This window comes from Saimiri boliviensis, chromosome 16 (assembly GCF_048565385.1).
Source record: "Saimiri boliviensis isolate mSaiBol1 chromosome 16, mSaiBol1.pri, whole genome shotgun sequence".
NCBI classification, from domain to species: domain Eukaryota; kingdom Metazoa; phylum Chordata; class Mammalia; order Primates; family Cebidae; genus Saimiri; species Saimiri boliviensis.
The window spans coordinates 82,956,569-82,980,571 of record NC_133464.1 but is presented as its reverse complement, the minus strand read 5'-3'; the positions used below and the strand labels follow the sequence as shown (position 1 = coordinate 82,980,571).

General features: G+C 40.3%; 1 protein-coding gene and 1 non-coding gene across 2 annotated transcripts in view; both read left to right on the top strand.

Annotated features, from left to right (window-relative positions):
• ATP8A2 (ATPase phospholipid transporting 8A2) overlaps positions 1–24,003 on the top strand; it is a 653,421-nt gene that overhangs the window by 262,525 nt on the left and 366,893 nt on the right. The window lies entirely within an intron of this gene.
• LOC120365817 (small nucleolar RNA SNORD25) lies at positions 2,727–2,807 on the top strand. The gene has a single exon (XR_005580662.1). It is a non-coding gene; the product is annotated as a small nucleolar RNA SNORD25 (small nucleolar RNA).

Genomic DNA, 24,003 nt, shown 5'->3' with positions numbered 1-24,003 from the left:
GCCAGTGAGTCACTCGAGGCAGGTTTGCAGACGGTCGTTTGAATTCGAGTTACAGATAGTAGGAGGTGACCCTTTGAAAGCTATTTAGAAAAAGTTCTTTCTAAAAGCTATCGATTGTGCTGATTATGATCATAGCAGGTTTCAACCTGCTGTCCAAGTCTGGAACTTTAGACAAGTGAAGATCAACAAGCACTCTGCGATCGAGTTTCATTTAATTAGAGTTTGTTGCCAAGTCATGGTTTTGAGGCCAGCTGCATGCCAGGCGCCTTTCAAAGGTTGTCTGTCTGAGCTGGGGGAACCTTGGAGGAGGCTCTGCCCTTTCTCCAACATTAACCTTAGACCAAATCCTGGGGGCTTGCCCTGAGATAAGCTATCTCTATACCATTGGAAAGAGAATGCTTTGCTGCTAATGCATGATGGCAGAGCAAAGATGTAGGACAAAAATAAGTGGGATATCCAGTTTGGTAGGCTTTTCCCAAAAGCGAGAGAAAAGCATTTGTAATCCTTTATCAGGACAATGGGGGAAAAAGAAAACATAAGCTGACTTTTATTTTTTCAGGTCACTTTCCTAAGAAACATGTAAGGACCTCTCTAAGGCACTGCTATCTGTCTTTGTAGGGCAAGCGTGAAGCTTTCCCTTGCCAGCTTTATGATGTCATTGAATTAATAATACTGTAAAGGCTAGATCAGAAGTCAATTTGGCAGCTGTGCCTTTAGGGAAATTTTTGGGAGAGTGACCTTCCATTTCTAATAAGCGTGTTATTACATTTAGAATTAAATTAGAATTAAATTACTAAGAGCCAAGCTACTCTCTTGAATTTGCTATTAGCCATTTTTTTCCCTTTTATTTTTAATGAACTAGAACAAGTTGAAGCCAGTTGTTTCTGTTAGTAATAGTACACAGGAAGAAAGGAACAAAAAATCTTTTACTATCAAGCCCTCTATTTTGGGCAAGTTTAACTCTTCTAAATGTCAGAATTTGTGAAAGATTTCTACAAAGTCTACTTCTTTTTTCTTAATTTGGGTAGAGTGGGAGAAGCCAGTGGGTTCCTTTTACCAATTTTATATTTGGATGCCTCCTCCTGTGTGAGTTTTCTTCCTTAAAGTAAGAAAAATCATTTTCATTTAAACCTTTGTGTGATTCTGAAATTCATGTATGTGAATGTTAATGTGCCCCAAAGTCCAATGGTATCTTCTGTAACAATGCACCTACAGAGTATTTAACCCATCAACCACTGGATTCCAGTTTAAAACACCAATCCTTAAGGCAGGGTGGTACCCGGGTTGATGTAAATGAATAGAAGCCCAGAGGGCAGTTGAGAAATAGCTAGCAAGCAAGTTGGATCAATTTTAATATCAAATAACACTCTCAAATAAGACAGAAGAACTTTTTACACATGATGTTGGCAGAGAGAGATGGTAGTTTCGAGCCAAAATTTAAATCCCACACTGTAAACCTAAAACAAACATAAAGAGGTGCTCCAGGTTAACTAAAGATGACAAATATTGAACTGTGGAAAACATAGGAGAAAAAAAATAGGGAGCACGTTCAGGTATGAAGCAATAAACCAAGTCACAAAGCTGGAAACACTCCCTTGTTAAACAAGACCTCCTTAAGAGCAGGGGCTGTCACAATTTGATGATATTCCACACATTTCCTAAGGTAAATTCAACAATGCTATATGTGGAAATGCTGCTACTGGGGGTCCCAGTTACCCCAAAAGGGGCTCTTTCCTGTTCGGCATTGTGAAGACGATACACAAACCAAAAGTGAGTGCCAAGCAGTGCAGGCTTTATTCGATGGTTGTGGAATGGAGACATGGGAGCATAGCTCGCATATCAACGTCTCAGCTCTTGAGAACTGGGAAGTTATAGATATAAGGGATTCTTCATTTTAATAAGCCTGTAATGATGGCCCATTTGTGTGTGTGTTCACACGTGGGTCTCTGAGAGACAGATACAGACTTCACTACATGTAGGTATGGTATTTAGATTCCTCTACTGGAATGCAGGTTCCTTGAAGTTCAAGGATATTGTGATGCTCTGACCCAGGAACACAGCTTGGCTTATGTATCAGACAGGGACCACAAAAACCATCTGTTCTGCTCATCCACATCCAAAAACTCTGCCACTGCCTAGGCTACCCCTACCAAGTCTAGGTGTGTACATTAGCTTAAAAGAATTCATGGCATTAAAGGTCAAAATTATTTTTCTATTTGTACCTTTATTGATTCTGATGATATTCTTCCATTTTGCTTATTGACTGGTGTTTTCCTTATAGCAGAGCCATACGATTTTTGTTTTTGATTATCATTACTTATATAGATGTTTGAGAGGAACGTAAGATTGTCTTTTTCTTTCTTGCTCATTAACTTGTGATATCTCAAATATATACTTAATAAAGTAAAAATTGCTTTAAGTAAAGGGTGAAAAAATGATTATGAACTTAAGAAAGATTAAACCCAATTTGCATAGCTCTGGAGACTCTCTTCCCTGGTATCACTTGGGTAACGCAAAATTTAAAAGAGATGAGATTTAATATCTGAATCACGGACAATGTGACCTACCCACAATACCTATTTTTTAACCTTCCAATGGGCACTGAAATCTGGTTCAGCACATTCTTGGAGGGTGATGAGTAAATTTGTTGTCATAAAGATTTTTCAAAAACAATCTTCAATTTAAATATGAGAAGAAAGGATGAGATGCTAATTTAAGTGATCATGGGAAGCTGTGATTTATACACATGAAATCATTCATTTGGAGATGGTGGTAAGAACAATGAGGATCTTAGGCACTGAGTTTCTGATTTTCAGGACACTAGAGGCAGCATAAGGTAGTGATTAACTCAAGAATTCTGAGGTCTGGTTGCCTAGATTTGAATCCTGGTTCTAGTCCTTTCTAGCTCTCTGACCAGGAGCACATTACCTAAGAGGTCTCTGCCCAGGCCTTCCCATCTGTGAAATGGTATTAATAATAACACCTACTTCATAGCGTTATTGTGAGGATTAAAGTGAGTTAATATATGCAGATTTCAAGAAGAGTACATAGCATGTTGTAGGCGCTGTTAAACACATTTACTCTCATTACTTGCCTTGACAAGAGTGCAGAGGTTAACCAGGATGCAAAGGGAGCTCACATCCCAGTTGTTTTGGGGGCTACATTCTTGGTGATGTTTAATCAGTGTCACTGATAGTTTCCCCGATTTTAAGAAAAAAAGAATTCATAGGCTTAGCATGTGATTTATTTAGGCCTAACTTTGGACTGATTCCATATGGGATTCTGGTTCTCTGATTAACTTTGATGTTCTAACTTTACCTAGTGAATATATTTTTCTTAATTTTATCAAACAGGGAAGAGGTCTTTTGATATTTGGATTACTTGGTATAAAATAATATTCTTGAAATCATCTTATGACTGTCAAAAACCTTTCTGGAAATGAACAGTGATCCACTGCAGAATGAAACAATTATTCAGGGAAACATAAATTCGTAATCACCAGGCCTAAAACGAATTAGTGAGTAATCTAATCTGGGGCGAGAAATGAGCCCTTGGCGACAAATAAACGTTACTCTTCAGGATACTTACGTGGAATTGTCTTTAGGCTGCAGATGGTCCTTGAAACACTGTTAGGCAGTGGATCTGAGCACCTGAAAGGCTTAAGGAAGCCTGAGTCTGTGCTAAAGGTGTCTTTGGGTAAACTGTCATATTTCCATACAGCATCCTTTTAGAATACCAATGAGATCTTTATGTGCACATACTATTCTCACTTCCAAGCACCTTGTCAGTAAATGGATGGGTGGCATCAGCCCGAATGCGAAGGAAAAGCGTTCATTTAGAATTGAAACAGCAGGAAGGGAGCAGGAGATGGATATTTGACGGCTGTCCTGCCCTGTGCATTGTGTGAGTGCCACCAGGTGATCATCTCAGGGCACCTGCACAGGCATCTGAAATGCAGTGTAGAGGCTCTGCCGGGCAGATCTGAGGACATTAAGGCTCAGAGAAGATAACTGTCTTGGCCAAGATCACATACGTGGAACATGGCAGAGCCAGGATTCAAATTCAGTTTTGTATAATTCCAAAGCCAATGCAGCATCTGAATGCATAGGTTTAATAAAATTCAGCCTAACCCTTCTAAAAGTGAATTCAATGCAGGAGTGACTTTAACATCAATATTAATTTAATTTTCTTTCTCATAAGTTATTTCACGTTTGCTGTTTCCCTAAAGTTTGAATTGAACTTTTTCTTCGATTGCTGGGCAAATCTCATTTATGAGTTTGTGGACAGGAGAGGTGTTCTTCAAGTCAGCTTTGCAGTTAAAATTAAGGAGAGTACAAAAGTCTCAATTTAACCTTGTTACCTGATGCAACATTCACATGACCTCATCATCCATCATCTTTTATGTGTCACTGAGGTGCATTGGGCTACTGGCTTTTACCCCATTATCTGTAGAGTTGCATCCCAAATTATCTGCTTCTAGGATCACAGACCAGCTACTTTTTCTGAACTAGAATTATTTTTGTTCTAGACCTGTTATTTGGGTGATATACAGAGATGAAGCAATTTTTGACCTGATTACTATCTGGCTGTAGAACTTTATTGTATCCCACAAGATACAAGGCTGCTTTGAGTTTTGCCTCTATTCTAGCCATTTGGTGAGAAGAAAGACATTTGTGGAGGTCTCCTCAATAGGAATCTTTATTAATCACAAGTGATTTAAAACCATTGTCAAAGCTGTAACTTTGTGGCAGAATGAGGGAAAAATATTCTGAAGTTTAATTAGAAAGGATAGAAATTAGAGAAGGAGCAGGCACGGTGGCTCACGTTTGTAATCCCATCACTTTGGGAGGCCTGGGTGGGTGGATTGCTTGAGCTCAGGAGTTTGAGACCAGCCTGGGCAACATGACAAAACCCCCTCTCTACAAAAATACAACTGGGCTCGTATGGTGGCAGGCACCTGTAATCCCAGCTCGTTGGGAGGCTGAGGTGGGACGATGGCCTGAGTCTGGGAGGGCAACAGAACCAGACCCTGTCTCACAAAACAAACAAGAACTGAAGAAATTAGAAGATGAATAATTGCAGTGGTAATTTACTTTCTTCTAAGTAAAGGTCTTTACGTACTTTACAAGAAAGATCTTTGCTTACAAGAAAATGAGTTACCTATAAATGGTCTTACATATTGATTAGGTTGTAAAAGAGAATATGAAATTAGATAAAATGTAGCAATATTTGATTTCATAATTTTCTTCCTCACCCATGCCTCTTCTGGAGTGGGCAGTGGGTCACATAATCCTGCCTCTTCCCTCCCTGTCACCCCCCCACCCCCCCAGCTATTGGACTGTGACTGTGACTCTCACTGTCAGGAGGTGCCTGTCTGTAGGTCTGCTGATAGAAGGATCTCCACAGAGAAGCAGAGATACCATCCAAGAGATGTGAAAGATTTGTCCACATCCCAGTTGGTACCTTGCATCCTGAGACTTGGTTTTCATTTTCTGCTGTCAGTGTAGTGACTGTATACCTTTTTCCTCATGGTAACATGGGACATAACCGATTTTCTTGAAGGCGAGAGAGCTTTAACTAAAAGAAGATTGACAACTAAAATGAAATATTGCAAATAGTCAAGAAGATCTATACTTGGGTCCAGAATATTATAGAATTAAGAAAATAATTTTCTCTGGTGTCAGGGATTAAAAAAGCCTTTGAGACCGGGAGCAGTGTGGCTGTGAATCCTTCCAGAGCCCCGATGCACAAGGCAGCAGAAGCAGCAAAGGCTGTGGCCAGCGGAGTCTGCGGTAGGCAGAGGTCCCATGTGCATTGTGGTGCAGCAGCGAACACAGCATTTTCCTTCACAGGGCAGTCAGATTGTTTCCTGATAAGCATCGGCATTCAGGTTGATAACCAGTTGAAAGGATTATATCAACCTGTCTCAAAGTCAAAACAGATTCCTCAACTTTTTTGAGTGATATTTTAGAATACATAGGTCAAAGGTGGGCATGGTGGCACTCACCTGTAGTCACAGCTACTTGGGAGGCTGAGGAGAGAGGAGTGCTTGATCCCTGGAGTTTAAGTCAGCCTGGGCAACATAGGGAGATCCTATCTCTAAAAATGAATATTAAACAAGGGCATGTAGATCAGAACTTGGATGATTCTGTTTCTCAGGTGCAGAGATGGTAGGGACATTCTTTCAACCCCTGGTACATGACTTTCTTTCTGGTCTGCTTAGCAACATATGTGAAATGTGGCCAAGGATATGGGGCTTGTGTGGAAGAGTACTAAATGTGTGTTTGTACAGGTGTGCCTGTGACTAGGTAAGAGCCTCATCCAAATAAGTCTGTACCTTTGTCCTAAATTCCAGAAGCCATGAGTGCATACAATAAGCATATTGGATAGGTTCGCTAATTCAGAGCTTATTATTATTATTATTTTATTTTAGAGATGGGGGTCTTACCAAGTTGTCCAGACTGGACTTCAACTCCTGGGCTCAAGGAATCCTCCTTCTTCAGCCTCCTGGGTAGCTGGGACTATCGGTGTACACCACTACTCCTGTCTCAGAGCTTGGTTTTAACATTAAGAATGCTGTTTCTGTTTTTTAGTTTCTGTTGGTCAATGGAAAGAACATCAAGAGATTGTAGGCCAAATTTATAAAATGTTGACCCAGGACAAGACTGGTTTACTTTCATGTATTTGAATATTGTCATTGTATAATGTAGGTATTTATACTCCCTGGGAAGGCGTTTCTAATTTTAATTGTTGAATCTTAAGTGTATTGGTTTTTATTTATTCATCATTTATTTATTTCTATTTTTTATTTTGAGACTGAGTCTTGCTCTGTCACCCAGGCTGGAGAGCAGTGGCACAATTCTGGCTCACTACAACCTCTGTCTCCCAGTTCAAGCAATTCTCCTGCCTCAGCCTCTGAAGTAGCTGGGATTATAGGCACCTGCCACCATGCCCAGCTAATTTGTGTGTGTGTGTGTGTGTGTGTGTGTGTGTATACTTAAAACAAAATGAAATACTGCATATATACACTTAAAATGAAATATTGTGTGTGTATGTATACATATATATATACTTAAAACGAAATGAAATACTGCATATATGCACTTAAAATGAAATATTGTGTGTATACATATTATATATATATATACTTAAAACAAAATGAAATACTGCATATATATACGTAAAAGGAAATATTGTGTGTGTGTGTGTGTGTGTATATATATATATACATACATACATACATACATACATACGTACATTTTTTTGGTTTTTGTTTTTAAGTAAATATGGGGTTTTACCATGTTGGCCAGGCTGGTCCTGACCGCAGGTGATCCACCTACCTTGGCCTCCCAAAGTGCTGGAATTACAGGTGTGAGCCACCATGCCCAGCTAGAAAATTAGTTTTTCTTTTTATTTTTTAAAATTTATTTATTTTTTCGAGACAGAGTCTTGCTCTGTCACCCAGTCTGGAGTGCAGTGGCATAATCTCAGCTCCCTGTAACCTCTGCTTCTCGGGTTTAAACAATTCTCCTGCCTCAGCCTTTGGAGTAGCTGGCATTACAGGCGTGTGCCACCACGCCCAGCTAATTTTTGTATTTTTAGTAGAGACAGGGTCTCACCATCTTGGCCAGGCATGACTTGAACTCCCAACCTCAGGTGATCTGCCTGCCTCGGCTTCCCAAAGTGCTGGGATTACAGGCGTGAGCCACTGCACCTGGCCAGAATATTAGTTTTTAAATTAATGATTCCAAGCTAAGCTTTGCTATCCCAAATATAGGAGTTAATTTTGACAATTATCATTTGATGTTGTGGGGGCTAAATGTGGGTATTTTTGGTGTTTTTCATTTTTTTTGTTACATGTGTTAAACTCTTGAGTCTTTTGACAGCACCGAAAGGCATTATGACAAATGTATATACATTTAACTTTGCTTTCAGGGAGACTAGGTCAAGGGAATAAAACTTCAAAATGGATTTGCAACTGAATTAAGGTTTTCTGAGTAGAGGGAAGGCTGAGATAGCCAAAACTACTTGAGCTATCGCTTTAGAAAAACTACTTTTATTCAGTCTGTTCTTACAAGAAATAAGTGTGGTTGTTTTCTTTTTACCATAAGCAGAATGAAAAGAAAATTAGAAGTCATCACTGTTTTTTTCCCCAGCTTACTTTTTGTTATTGAGGTAAAAATTATGTAATATAAAACTAGCTACTTTAAAGTGAACAATTCAGCGTATTTAGTACATTCCTAATGTTGTGCAACCACCACCATCTACTTCCAAAACATTTTCATTACCCCAAAATTAAAACCCTTTATCCATTAAATGGTAACTTAACTCTTTTCCCTCAAAATCACCAGTCTGCTTTCTGTCTCTATGGATTTACCCACTCTGATTATTTTATGTAAATGGAATCATACAGTATATGCTATGGTTTAGATATGGTTTCTCTGCCTCCACTGAAACTCATGTTGAAATTTGATCCCCAGTATGGCAACATTGGGAAGTTGGGCCTAGTGGAAGGTGTTTGGATTACAGGAATGGATCCTTCATGAATGTCTTGGTATTGTTCTTCCAGTAGTGAGTGAATCCTCATTTTTAGGAGAATGGATTAATTTTCACGAGAAAGGATTAGTTCTCAAGAGAGTCAGTTGTTAACTCCCTTAACACACCCTTTGTGTTTTCCTCTTTTTGCACATACCCGTTTCCACTTTGACATTCTCTCCCCCTCTCCATCTCATGCTGTGATGCAGCATGAAAGCCCTTGCCAGATGCCAGGGACACGTCCTTGAACTCCTCGGTCTGCAGAACTGTCACCTAAATAAACCTCTTTTCTTTATAAGTTACCCAGTCTTAGATATTCTTTAATAGCAACACAAAATGGACTAAGACAATGGACTTAGGCATTATGGACTAATATGTAACCGCTTATGCCTGGCTGCTTTCACTTAACGTCTAATATTGCCATCTTTTGTGTTTGATTTTTTTCTAGTGTATCTTTTTTATTCCTTTCTCACTGCTTTTTCTGTATGCTTTTTACTTATTTTCTTACTGATGAGGATTACAATTAATATTGTAAGTTTATAACATTCTAGTTTGAAATGGGGCCAGTGTTACTTCAGTAGTGTAGAAGAACCCTGCTGCTTTATAGCTGTGTTCCCCCTTTATGTTATTTTCAATAATTTTATCTTTATATATTAATATAGATTTATAGTTACTGTTTTATGAATGAGTCTTTTAAATCATTTGGGAAAAATACAATCCAAAAATACAGTAATAATGAATTTTATGTTTACCTATGGTTACCTTTAGCTGTGATTGTTATTTTTTCATATAGCTTTGAGTTCCTGTGAAATGTCCTTTCATTTCAGCCTGAAGCATTTCTCTTTAGCATGTCTCATAGGGCAGGTCTAGTGATAAAATCCCTCAGCCACTGTATATCTGGAAATGTCTTCATTTCTCCTTAATTTTAGCAATTTTGCCAAGCATAGGATTTTTGTTTGAGTTCTTTTTTTCTTTCAGCTCTTCAAATATTTTACCCCATGTGTTCTGGCCTCCAATTTCTGATGAGAAATTGGTAGTTGATTTTATTAAGGATTGCTTGTATATAATAAGTTGCTTATTTCTTGCTATTTGCAAGATTCTCTCTTGGTTATTAATTTTTGACAGTTTGAATATAATATATCTCAACGTAGATCTCTCTTGAGTTTATCCTACTTGTAGTTTGTAGAGTTTTGTGGATATGTAGATTCATGTCTTTTATCAGATTTGGGCATTTTGGGTTATAATTTATTCAGATATTCTTTCTGCCTTTTTATCTCTCTGCTTTTTCTTTTGGAACTCCCATTTGCATATGTTGGTATGCTTGCTAGTATACCACAGATTCTTTAGGCTCTGCTTATTTTTCTTCTTTTTTCTTCCTACTCCTCAGTATAATTTAACAGTGTATAAAATACACATAGGAGTATCTCCACATTTGCTGAAACTTTCTTCTGCCTGCTTATTTCTGCTATTGAACCCCTTTAGTGAATTTTTTACTTCACTTATACTTTTCAATTTAATAATTTCTACTTGATTTTTTAAATAATTTCTATCTCTTTATTGACATTAGCTATTTGTTTATACATTGCCTTCTTTATTTTCTCTACTTTTTTGTTCACATTTCCTTTTCCACTTAAGACAGTTAATTTAAAGTCATTGTCTAGTAAGCCCAGTGTTTGAACTTCTTGAGGAATGATTTCTGTCAATTTATTTTTTTCCTATGAGTGGGACATACTTGCTTGTTTTTTGGTATGCCTTGTAATTTTTTTGAAAACTATTTGTTTTGAATATTGTTATGTGGTATTCCTGAAAATCAGATTCTCTCCCCTCACCAGGGTCTGTGATTGTTGACTATTGAGGGATACTATCTGTTTAGTGATTTTTCCGAAGACCACATTCTTTATTGTATATCATTACTGAAGCCTCTGTTTTGTTGACATGTGGTTACTGAAGTCTCCATTTTGTTATCTCACCAGACAGTGACCTCACAGAGAATTTCCTTAAATGTCTGAAGCCAAAAACAAAACAGAACGAAACACCAAACTTTCTTCTAGTCTTTTCAGCTTAGTTCTGACCTAAGTCATTCCCTCAATGTTAAACCAGATCACCTATGACTCTGCCTTAGCCTTTACCTCCTGCTGTAAAGAACCCACAGATCCACCAGTGGGGCAAACTTGTGGTCCTCTCATGCCTTCTCTGAGCATTTGGCATCCTAGGCATGTGTTTTTCACTTTAGTTTCCACAGTATATACATTTTTTTATTCCCTCTAGAAACTTTCTTCTTAGGCTCTACCTTCCCTGCTTTTGGGTCTGTCCCTTACCAGTTTTTATTCCCTCTAGAAACTTCCTTCTTAGCCTCCACCTTCACTGCTTTTTGGTCTGTCTGCTGCTTGCCCATCCCATTGTCCCAGGCATAGGTGGTGTGTGTCTTTAAATCTTTCAACAAATGCCACTGCTACCTGAAGTGCCACTGCAGCCAAAGGGAGCAGGAATGAAACAAATATCAGCCTCTGTGAAGCCCCTCAGGGAACCACCAGGCAGGTCAAAATCCATACCTGCAGTATTTTAAGAATAAAGTTTACTAGCTCCCTGACACCAACAAGACACAAGAGGAGGGTGGGCCCCTCTCCCCATGGCTGCCCCAGGGTGCTGGAGATAGAGCATGGTGGGCAAGTGAGAGAAAAGACCCCAGTGCTTTCTTACTCAAATCCAGCTACCTTTTCCTTCATTCAGCACACTCCTTACTATCATAGGTTTTAAATTAACTCCTAGAGTTCCGAGAAAGCTGATAGTGTCAGTATTTATTAGATTACTTGTTATTTTAGTTCAGCGACCACTTGTTTGAGTGTCCTATACCACCATTTTGTGTGATGTCATTTGGTACTTCCTCCTGAAGGAAGATAGTCCCACTGCACAGGAATCTAAGTGCAAATATTTTCAATGAAACATGCTGTTATTCAGGCAGCCTTTTCTGCCTGGGGTTATTGAATCAGGCATTCTGTAGCCTCTTGCCCTGGTTTTGGGCCCTGGGAGCTGGATTAGAGGCAGTGGTGAGTTGTTATCCCTTTCCATCTCACTGTAGGTTCCCGCTCTGAATTTCCTGGCACAATGCCCTGCTATCTTAAACGTTTACTAATATTTGCCAAACAAATGATTATTTAAGTTTAGCTATATAAGGTGGAAGTTGTTTCCCATTTTCAGAAGAATGGTTTACCACCTTTTGGCTGGCACACATGTATAGCTAACACAAATGTGATTTAAAATTTAAATGAATTTGCAGAGCCTGACAGGCCTCTTCTTTGACTATGTGGGAGAAAAACAGGTAGCAACACTTTATGTCTTAGGGGATGTTCCTCCCAATGCATTAATTAGAAACTTGTAGATTTAGTTGCAGTCCAGCTGTGTGTTCATTTGCATTGTTTAGTCTAAAGGCTTTACCTAGATAGTCACAACTTGATTGTTGTCCAACTCACACTGGGTCTCTAACACTGCAGGCTTGACCTATGTGTGAAATCATGGTGCTGGTTCCTCATCAATTTCACGGCTAAAAAGTGTGTTTACTTCATTTCTTCTTCTTGGTGGTTCTGTTAAGTGTCTTGCTTCAGCTGTGCCTGCAGCCCCTGGACAGGTATAGTGGAGCAGCATACTATTTTGCCCAGTGGGGGACATTGTAGGTCATAGAGTCCGCATTGCATGGGCATTAACTTGAAGTTAGTTTCTGCCTGCCTGCCTGCCTGCCCACCTGCCTCTCATATGTTTTTGTGGGGGAGGGGGCTATCTCTATATATGCTTTTGTCTTATTAGAAGTTTCCAGTTTTTTTTTTTTTCACAGAGAAGCAATCAAAGATGCCCAAGGATGTTCTGACTCCCTTTCAACTTATCCTTATAAGACACCATAGAGAAGGTGTCTTTCGTTTTTTCAGACTGTGGCATCATTAGCTTTTCTCCAAAGCGCTGGCTGCCTCTCACAGCATCACTATAGTGTGTTGTCATGCTGGCAGAGTTTTTCCATTTCTCTTTGGGGTGAGAATGGAGGCAGGAAGATATTCTTTTCTAGCACATTTGGCAAGAAGAGTTCAAGTCAAAATTCTAAGGAATTGGTTTTTCAAATCTGTACCACCTTTGTTCTTTCTTTTTTTTTTTTAAAGACATTTTATTTTTCTCATGTCCAAACTTCTCATTCTGGCTGCCATTTATTTTCTTCATTCTCTAAATTGATTCTGTCAGCATTTCTGAAGCTGCCTCTGCTGGTTGCCAGGCACTGGCTTTACTCCTCTGAGAGTAAAGATGAATCTGACCCCAGGGTAGGATAAAAATTTGTACCAGTAGGTCGCAGTTCTGCCTTTTTGAGCTAATATAGTCAATCTAATTTCCCTGGCATATGATAGCTATTAAAACATTTTAAGACTGTGAACATGCTTATTTAAGACCGGAAGAGACTGGGTCACAGAGGAAGAAGGAGGCAATTACAGAGTGGGAGTGGGCAGGCTTTGGTGGTTTGAAGACTTCGGAAGACGAATAATATAAGGCATTGGTGGAGAACAGGGAGGGAGTAGGGTAGAGACAAGAACCTCTGGTCAGCTTGTAGTTTTTAGGGTCAGCATTCTCTGGAAATAATCTCTCCAGATTCTTCAGAACGAAACATGAATAGTATATTAGATTAAAAGTCACAGGACTCCCAGGCCAGCACTGACTCTCTGTTCAACCCTGCCTCTTTCCTGCCGGGATGGACAAAGCAAGGAGAGGAGGCACAGAAGGCTTTCTCCGCCTCTCACTGTTCCTGTGATTTTCAGATTGTGCTATTAGCAGAGTTCTGCAGACATTATAACAGCAAATACTGATGATCTTCTACAAATGTCCGTGGAATTCTATTTGGTGATACTTGTGTAATGCCAGAGAGATTTTGGATAGGATACAAGAAGATTACCCACAATATGACAAATGAGACCAGTTGAGATAGCTACAAAGCAGTGACTCTAACTTCTGTATACTGCACAGGAAATTGAGTCTCATTACTCTCCTCCTATCACATATGACACCAATGTAATGATAGGAATAGAAGTCAAAAATATTTGAACAAATGTGGTACTGAAAAATCATACAGCCCTACTGGTGAGTTCGCCTGAATTTCATGATATTTTACAAACTGGCATTTATTGCTCCCTGTCTACCCTGACTTGCTTCTCTACTAAGCTTGCTTTTTCCTACCTCAGATCTGATCATAATCTTCCGTATATCCACCCAAACAGCTATTGGTGAGTAGGAAAAATGATTTAGGCTGATAAAGAATGATTCACAGCAATGAAAAGAAAGCCAACCACTGAAATAACTTATAAAAAGAATTCAGTAATTCAGAAGATCTATTTATAATTTTATTTGCCTGTGTGGTCCTGGTTACACTTGGCTCTGCACTGGGAAGGGAGGGGAAAAAGAAACAATTTTAGGGGAAAAAGTGAAAGACGGTACCAAATATTTGGTGAAAATTACATAGTCCATATGCCACTTTGTCATCGTTAAGCTAATGTTTTCAACAAGCTATTTTTTGTGGTTCAGCAGAGGAAACTCGGCAGCGTGGTTGCAGTCATGGAATCCTACCTGGCTTTGGTTCCCGCGTGGCCACATCCTGTCATAAACGGAGACTTAGGGAAGGTCTAGGGAACGTTGTAGTGTTAGTGTCTTAAGTTAAAAGCCAACCGTTCAAGGTTGCCTGGCCCAAAGTAACATTTCTACAATTAGAGAAGCCACCCAACCTCTGTCCCTGTTTAGGCGAGTGTGAACAAATTCTTCCTGGCCGTGGTGTCTTCCCAGAATTCCTATGAGAATCCAGATGTATGCCCCCTTGAAAACTAAATCTGTCCTATAAGGACCTTTGGCTCTCTTAGCTGCTTTATTTTTTTTTTTCTTCAACCACGTATGAGAGTGAGTGTGCAAAATAAGCCTTTTATTTGTTTTATTTTATTTTTATTTTTGAGACAGAGTCTCACTTTGTCACCCAGGATGGAGTGTACTGGCTTGATCTTGGCTCACTGCAACCTCTGCTGCCCTTGGTTCAAGTGATTCTCCTGCCTCAGCCTCCCGAGTAGCTGGGATTACAGGCTCTTGCCACTGTGCCTGGCTAATTTTTGTGTTTTTAGTAGAGATGGGGTTTTACCATCTTGGCCAGGCTGGTCTGGAACTCCTGACCTCATGATCTGCCTACCTCAGCCTCCCAAAGTGCTGAGATTATAGGCGCCAGCCACGGCGCCTGGCCAACAGCCCTTTTAATAAATTATGCATTCTTATATAATATGTCATTTCCATTCCAGTTAGCTTTAGGCCCCCAAACCAGATCATTAGGTCTCTGGAACTGGCTGAGGCAAGCTGGCTTTTATGTCTCTGATGCCTCTTGGTCCATCCTTTTCAGCAAGAGACGATTAGAATGGATTCACTGCAAGGGCTGCAGGGAAGTGGTGTATTTAACACTTTGCAATGCCTGCTACAGACTGGAGTGTCAAATTCCTTTTTTCTCTAAAGAGCATAAGATTCCCATCAGACTTGGAGAGCTAAATGCAATAGAAACATTGAGGGAAAGAGTGTTCCTTGGTGCATTCTCCCCACCCCAGATCCTCAACGGTGCATTTTGTCCCATGTAGTGACTATCAGAAGAGCGAAACCTGAATAGTTTTTTGAAATTAGAATGACCACAATAGTAAGTAGGACAGAACGGAAGTGGTATTGAAGTAAGAATTTTGCTTATAGGATTAAGCCAAATCCAAATTATTTCTCACTCACCTCCAAAAGATAATTTTGAGCTTTTGGACATATCAGATTTGCTGGTCATGCTACTGAGTAGTTTGAAAGCAAATTTCAGTCACCAAATGGACGGAAGTCTAGAAAGAGCCTTTAATTCTTTCTGTTGTCTGTTTTCATGAGCATATTCTGGAACCAAACGGGAGTCATCTGCTTTTTCTTTTTCTCTTTGTCCCTAAAATTCAGTTGCTTGCCTGAGTGTACAGCTATATTGGTTGCCTTTTGTAAAGGTGAGCATATGAAGCAGACAGGGTGGAGCCTTGGGGCCCTAGCAGGGCAGAATTTTTGGAATGGCGGCAATGTTACCTCTACAGTGTCAGCTTTGTTCTTTGGATTTGCATCGCATGACCCGTAATGCCAGGTGGAGGAAGCCATATTGAATTTCTCTAGGGGCCACTTCTCAGCAGTTGTCAATCTTTAACTGCTTAAAAATGTCTAGCATTCTTCCTTTCCAGAGGGCATCCTGTGTTTACATATTTATGCTGTCAAAGTCAAGCCTAGTGAATAGAGGATTTGTAGAACAGGATAGACAGAATCAAATCAAGCCTGATGTAGGGGTGTACCTTGGGAAATACCTCCAGTTGTTTTCAGACACTTGCAAATATATGTAAGTCATAAGCTTTATCAAATAGCTTTTTATTTTAATATTTTGGGAAATGTGATAACACAACCTTTTTTTGTGAATATCTTTTGTTCTTTTAATAGAATGTGAAATCACATTCTAAGTAGCAAGAAAAGAATATCATATAAACATGTTCTGGAAGACTTGGGCTTTAATTTTGTTCTAATTAGTGTATTTCAGGGAGTGAACACATTTGGAAGAATATTGAAAATATTCTCCTGGGCTGTGCCGGTGTTCATGGGCTGGACAAGCTCACCTTTAACAGGCACACTTGGATAGAGGGATTTGCATGCAAAAAAAAAATTAATGGAAATGTCACAAGTAGTCATTTTCCCTTTTGATACATGTCATAGAAATCAAATTAACATAATTAAATTATATATATTTTTGTCATCATATACTAACAGAAATGAAAAATATTCAAGGTGATGGAGACCTCAAATATTCTGACTTGATCATTACATATTCTATGCATGTATAAAATACTGACATGTAACCCTTAAGTGTGTAGAATATTGTATCTCAATAAAAGAAAAACAAATCATATATGTATATTTTAAGAATCAGTAGCAGCACCTTGAAGGATAAGTATTCTGATAGGTAGGCAGTGGTTACCTGCAAATTATCTGATTGGTAGTCTGGATCAGAAAATTCGAATTTCAAATTAGAGAATATGTTTCTGACTTGACATCATAAGCATAGATGTCTTTAAAATGATTTTAATATTCACAGGCATTTGGGGGAAGAATGAGCTAGATTCTTTTCTCCCTCATCTAGCTTAGATATTTCCACATTTGTTATCCTCAGTTCAGGATATCTCAATAGCTCTTTCCCTGGCTTGAGTTGTCCTGGAAAGATGAAGACCTCGTGAGAGGTGGAGGATGGCAGGGAAATAACCAAGTCCTCTCAGGGCTCTGCAGAAGCATAGCATCTAATTGAGTTCTGAGACCACACGTGAACTCTGCCTCAGGACATTGCAGTCATTGTCCTGGCCACACACTTTACTTCATGTGAGTACTTCAGACTACCCAACCAGCTTAACCAGCTTTGTCTCACCAGAAAGTTCTTATTTTACCTGTGCCAAAATAAAAAAAAGTTGAAATTTGCCAAGTGGAAAGGAAAAGACAGACAGCTTATCAAGTGATTTTTAAAAATTTTATATATTCCTTCTGGAAATTATTTTCGTGTTTGACTTGATGAAAGTATAAATATATTAGTAGTCGATTAAAATCTCTTGTTGATAGAGTTATTCAATAGGCAACTCTCAATTTGACAAGTTAAGACTCCTAAACAAAAAGGTGTCTTACGTTTTGTAGTCTTGTTCTTTTGAACGGATTTAGGAAACTTCCAACTCCTTTTTTTGTTTTTCTTTTCCTAGTGCCTTTGTGTTAGGGAAGAAGAATTTATCTTTTTCTTTCTAGAGGAAGGGAAATCTGTGGCCTAGATCATTGCCTGGGACAGGATTCTCTGGCTAAACACCCAACATATTGTCTTCCATCCTACTGCAGCAGATTCACCTTTTAAATCTCTTTTATCGTGGCATCTGCTGCCCACTATGGTCTCTGCTAGCCACATGAGGCTATTTAAATTCAAATTAATTAACGTTAAATAAAATCAAGGTTTTACCTCCTCAGTTGAACTCACCACATTTCAAGTGTTCAGTAGCCATCTATGGACAGTCCAGAACATTTCGAGCATTGTAGAAAGTTTTATTGGACAACACTGATCTAGACCCATGTGGTTTTCAATTACTTTAAGACTTTACATGTGAACTCTTTAGCCTGGCCTATATACTTTCCTAAATATTGCCATCTCATTGAATAGAATTTATTAGAAGGGAGAATGCAGAAGGTAGTCAAGAAAATCCATGTTGGTATAACTCACGTGAGACGTGGGTGGCGGTAGACATTTAATTCCTTTCTGAAGAAGGCATGACACTTGGACAGACAGGAGGTAGTCCAAGTAGCTTTGGGATAATGTATGAACATGAAGATCAATTTGAGGAGTATAGAAGATCTTGGTTTTGGTGAAGTGTAAGGTGAATAGAGGACAACAGGAGAGATATAGGTGGCCTGTATTCTCTGTTATAGTTTTCTGTAGGGAAGTATGTTCTCATGATCTTCAGTCTGGGTTTGAATTCAAACATTTCAGTCTCCTCTGTCCTCAAAAAGAGAAGATGAAGGCGTGGATTCACTCATTGCAAAGCAGATGGGAGCAGGGGTGTTAGTGGATGGTATGGGCTTTGGACTTCAGAGGACTGATGATGAGAGTTAGTGGTCCACAGATTCTGGAAGGAGCACTGTGGTGAACTTGTCCAAATGAGAGGGAGTGGGGAACATTATAGAGGATTCTGAGGCAAGTGGTACCTTTATAGAAAGTCAGATTTTAATGATGAAAAGAATGCAGGCATTTAAGAAATTTAAGAACATGACTCATGATAGCCCAGGTGTCCCAGAAGATAGAGTGGATAAGTAATAGAGGTGCAGGTGGTTCTGGATGACAAGAACTTAGCCTTCCCCTCTGTGTCCCTAACACCTGCCAAGGCACTTGGTGATTAATGGATTCTGTTAGACTTTTGTTGCCTCTGGGAAGGCTGGACTCACCAAACTGGTAGTTGTGGGGTGTGGGGGGAAACAGAGTTCTGTGCCTCAGGCAGTAATTTCAGCAACAAAAGAAGGCAGATAGTAGGCCAGTGAGAAGGCTAGAGGCACTTATTGACAGGCTGGTAGCAGGTGGAGGATGTGGCCAGGAGTATTGCTGAGTTTATAGAATTAAAAGGCCCCACTGGGGAGCTGCTGAGTTCATTGAATTCTCTAGACACCAGATATCAAGGTAAATGCCACTGGGGCCGCTCTAGCACTTTTCTCCAGTGCTGCCTCTAGCCCTGAGAGTGTGCCTGCAGGTGGGGTTCTTCTGCGGCAGAAGGGCAGGACTGGTGGAGTCGAGCAGAGGAACTGGCGCTGCACGACAGCTCCTGGGTAGCAGCTTGCCTTCTGGCACACATTTTATGCAGTAGAGACCTGGTAAATCCTTGCTGTTTGTAAAGACAACTTTGGCAGCAGGATAGCTGGGCAACTCTGCCTTGGAAACTAGTCATGGGTTTGAATTGTAGGTGTGCCACTCATTTGCTCTGTGACCTTGGGCAAGTCAGTTCACCTTTAAGGCTGTGGGCTTCCTCATAAAATGAGGCAAAAAAATGAGGAGAATAATTATTAATCTCCTTATCACTGGGGGCTGCTGTGCGGCGGAAAGTGATGTATGTGAAAGCATGCAGTAAGCTGTAATATGCTACAAAAATGTGAGTTATTTATAAATTGGGTTGCAGGAGCAGAGATTTGCAGAAAGATAACCCAGTAAAGATGTCTTCACAGTCATCACTGTGACTTAATGACAACATGAATCAAGAATATGATAATGGAAAAACTAGGGAGACAATGGCCAGAAAGGCTTCTTATTAGAATTTTAAAATTACACTTGGAAACCTGGTAAGCCACGGAAGGAAGGCAATAGGATGAAGGAGAAGGAAGGCTTGAAAAAGATAGTAGGATTCTGGGTTTGAGTGGTGGGGAGAATGGTGGCAAAATTAACCTACAGGCAGAAAGAGGGAACTGCTGGAATCAAGGTGACAGGCTTTGTTTTGGACTTACTAAATTCTCTATACTACTAGAACATCTGATAGAGAATGGTAACAGGACATTCTGGTTGTAAGCACAGAGAAAAAAAATTGAGGCTGGGTTTGAGAGCCAACCACCAGAAGCAGTGTCTGAGGTTTTGCAATAGAATGTTTATCACCCAGGCAGCAGTGTAGCAACTGAAGAAGGCCAGGGATAAACTTATGTGGCAGATAATGTGATCTGACTTCGTTGGGTGTTAGGTCTTCCTCAGGGTAAGTGTAGTTTTCCTACCTGCTTGTGTGGTGACCATGACACATACATGCTTATGTGTTCATATTTTTCACATACTTCAATTCTTGGAGTTTAGGGATTGTATTAATCTTGTATCCCATAGACAGCTGAAGATAAGCTAAATGCCTGTTGGCACACAGTAAAGATTTGAATATATTACTTTGAAATAATGAATCAGTGCTCTGAAACCAAGGTGGTCATTGTTAAGGATGGTCAGGAGAGGCCTGGTTGAAGGATACCATCCCGGGCCCATTCCAGGTTAGTGGCATGAAGATGAGACCAGTTGACATTGTCAGTATCTTTCTTCTTTAATGCTCTGTAGACTGAGTTAAGAACACAGATTGTTGATTGTGGATTAGAAAAAATAGGAGGTCAAGGGGATTAGGACAGCATCAGTCTTCATGAAGTTCAGGGTGATTGGAGAGGTGGGTCAAGCTGAAAAATACTGGTCTAGAGTGATTCACCAGTGGCTTATAGAACAAAACACTTTTTCAAAGCAAGACAGGTGAAATTAAAGTGGGGGCAGAAATTGAGCGAGAGAGAAATTTCATGCTCTAGGTTCTTGGATGTGACTGTGCTGATTGTGTAGCTTTTGTGGGTGGGATTGTACCTTGAAAAGAAATGTTGAGGAGTTGAGTCCAAACCCCCCTGCCCAGTACCTTAGAGTGTGACCTGATTTGGAAATAGAATCACAGCAGATTAGTTAGATGAGTTCACGGGGTGAGGCTTTCACGCAACGATTGATGTCCTTCTAAGAAGAAGGAAGAGATTCAAACATATAAGGAAATCACCATGCAATGATGGAGCCAAGATGGAAGTTAGCTGCAGCTGTGTACTAAGGAACTGGCAGCCAGTCATCAGAAATGAGGAAGAGGCTACGAAAGATCCTCCCTACAGCTTTCAGAGGGAGTATGGCCCTACTACCTTGAATTCAGATTTCCAGCCCCAGGAGCTGTGAGAGAGTAATTTTCTGTTGTTTTAAGCCACCCGGTTTGTGGTACTTAGTTGTGGCAGCCCCGGGAAACTGATACCATGGCTCAAGGGAAGCAGAAACAAAGATCATAGAGACCAGCGTAGTAGGAATCATGGATGCAAGACTAAAAATGTGGGGAACAACACGAAGAGATGGCGTGTTCTGTAGCCTTCATAGCTAACTGCTCATGTCATCCTAAGGCTCCTTGTACCTCAGTCTCTTTGAAAGCAAAGTGAGGGACTTTTGCCATTGCCATCAAGGTGCCCTCTACAACCATGTTTGTATTTACCTCAGCGGCCCAGGCCTGTCAGTCCCTAGCATTTGGGTTTAGGTTGCAGTTGGTGTGGGCATTTGGTTTCTTTTAGAGGTATTATGAAAGGGACACTACATATTTAAATAGAATGGAGGACTTTAGGTTGAACTGGTCAGATTGGCAGGTGCTTCCCACTTCCTACCCTAAAGAATTCTCATTGCAGACAGTGCAATCAAACAATGTAGTTCAGCATATTTTTCTGAAGAGAGGGAAACAATTGGAACTGAAGTGACTAATTCCTTTTGCAAGGCCCTCTAGGAAAACTAGAAATTCTAGAATGGCTTTCTGCTTTCTGGAGAAAAGTCTTGAAAAGGTTGGGGAACCGTTTGGGGTGGGGGGAAAAGCAAAGGAAAATCTTTGTCCAAGGGAACAGACTTGACAATATTGAGGATGTAGAGAGTGTCCAGACACCCACATGCTCAACAGTCTCTCCCCCTCCCATGACTCCAGACAGTTCGGTAGGATGAAATGAATGTCTTTAATTTGTTAGCCTGAAGCTTCTTTTGCACTGGAAAATGATTTGGGGATTAATGTTAACATTTTAGAAGATTTTTCCCATATTGAGTGCAGAATTAAATGTTTGTATACCCCTCACTTAGTGTTTACTTTAATTTTCCCACACTCTTCAGTAGTTAGCAGGTACATGGTTCTGGATGATGGCATGTGCTTGTGTACTCTCCAGTCCTGATGCTGCAGGGTTAGGGCATGGTGCCTCTTGTACAGTCCATGCAGGGAAATGTGCAGGCAGGGAGCTGGTCCGAGACGTCTCCAGGCAGATTACAGGAGTGGCCGCTCCTGCAACAACAAATTTCTCCTTGTAGAAAAAGAGAAATAGAGCCAGTCTGAACTTGAGAACAGGTATGTTTCCTCCTTCTTAGATATGAGTATTTAATTTTTCTCTTTTTACCTCCTTCTGACTCCCTAACAAGACGAACAACTCTTTGAAAACACATCCAAATGATTTGTGTCCCAAAGATGTGTGAAAATGATGATCTTAGATGTTGTTGGGGGTGGGGAACAACCCACAGTGGTTTGTACCATTCTTACCTATCCTGGAAAATAGTTGAGAACAAAGGAAGACTTGGGACCGACTGCTTTGGATGTGGTCTGGTTTGCCCTGTAACTGATAGAGTGATGGGTCCCCATCGGGTGATGGCATTGGAATAGAACCCAGGCTGAGAGAGTGCTGTGGTCTTTGGCTGATGCATTGGAGAAAAACATGTCAGATAGAAGAAAAATTACTGCATATCCATTTCTCTGTGTAACTATAGCTGAAGAAAAGCAAAATTAAAAAAAAGGCAATCGCCATTCTCTGTAATTTAGACTTTTTTGGAGTAAGAAGTTCCGTGCAGCTCTCATGAAGATGCTGGTATCTGGTAGCTGCGCTCCATTGTCATGGGCCATCTTCTCCACCTTGCACTCTGATTGTGGGTTTCCCTGTTAATTGGATCCTGTCTCCCCGCTCCTCTGCAAACACCTTATAGTTTTGAGAGATGATAATCAGGAATAAAATCCTTCCCCTGAGTCTGGGACTTCAGTCACCAGGCTGGAGCAGCCTGGCACGCTCCCCAGCAGTTGCTTTTCTTAGCTGTAGCGCTGCTTTAATTGGCCACAGTTCTCCTCATCTGTCATGAAGACTCTTAAAGCTCATACAAGAGTAATTTCCCCCACCTCCTTTATTGCAAGTTATTTTCTCTTGATGGGGCACACCCCTGGCTCTCTGGAAGGCTTCTCTGCTGGCTTTCTCCAGAAAGCCGTTATTTGCTGAGTTTCTGCAGGCTGGCCGATTGAGTTACAGCCTGAAGAATGTTGAACCTGGTTCTCAGCTGCAGGATGCCTTTCCCCAAAGTTCTTATACTGCTAGGCCTGCCCTGAGGATTCACATGTGTGTATTGGTTTACAACAACATTAAAGCATTCCCTGAACTCCGCACCCCATCCGCCCCACTAGGTGGGTAGATTACTTTAGAACTATGAGGTAGTACTCTCACAGGGGTTGGAGCTCAGGGTTGGCCTGCAGTATAAGCCAGATTCCTTCTGGCTGGTTTCATGTACATTTATGGCTTTCTTTTACACCTAATAGGCTTGCTTTGGGTTTTCAGGAAAAAATTCTTCATGCAACTGGGGAGAGATTCTGTGGTCATTTACCATAAAAGATTGAAAGCTTTAATAATGTAAAACATAAAACAAACCCAGAAAGCAAGCATTAAATGGATTTCGAAGTATTGCATTTGATAAGATATACATAGAGAGTGAAAGACCTTAAACAGAAAAGTGACTTGCTAATATTACAATTTGAGGTTATTTTAGTAATGGTGTATAGGATGAAATAGACCAGGAAACAACTTGGAAGGAGGGTCCTCATGTTAGCACGTTGCCCTTAGACAGTAAGCTGCTAGCAGCTGCAAGCATCCAAGGTGAGGTTGTGATTGAGACTGCAGGTGAGCGATTTGCATGCAGTTCCCACATCACCGGTGTCCTTGTAGACTGCAGTTGGTCCTATTGCTTATTAGTGTTCCGGACACATTTAAGTTTCTCAAAATTATTGACTTCATAGTAGAGTCATATAATTATACTAGATCTTGTGTGTACTTTTATGTGTGTGGACTAATACTTTTGTGGGTTTCAGTCTACACATTTATATTTTATTCTTTTTTAAAATTTACTTTAAGTTTTGGGGTACATGTACAGATCTTGCAGGACTCTTACATAGGCACACACATGCCATGCTGGTTTGCTGCCTTCATCCCCCCATTACCTACATTAGGTTTTTCTTCTAATGTTATCCCTCCCCAATCTCCCCACCCACTGCTATCACTCCCCTAGCCCCTCACCCCCCAAGAGACCCCAGTGTGTCATGTTCCATTCCC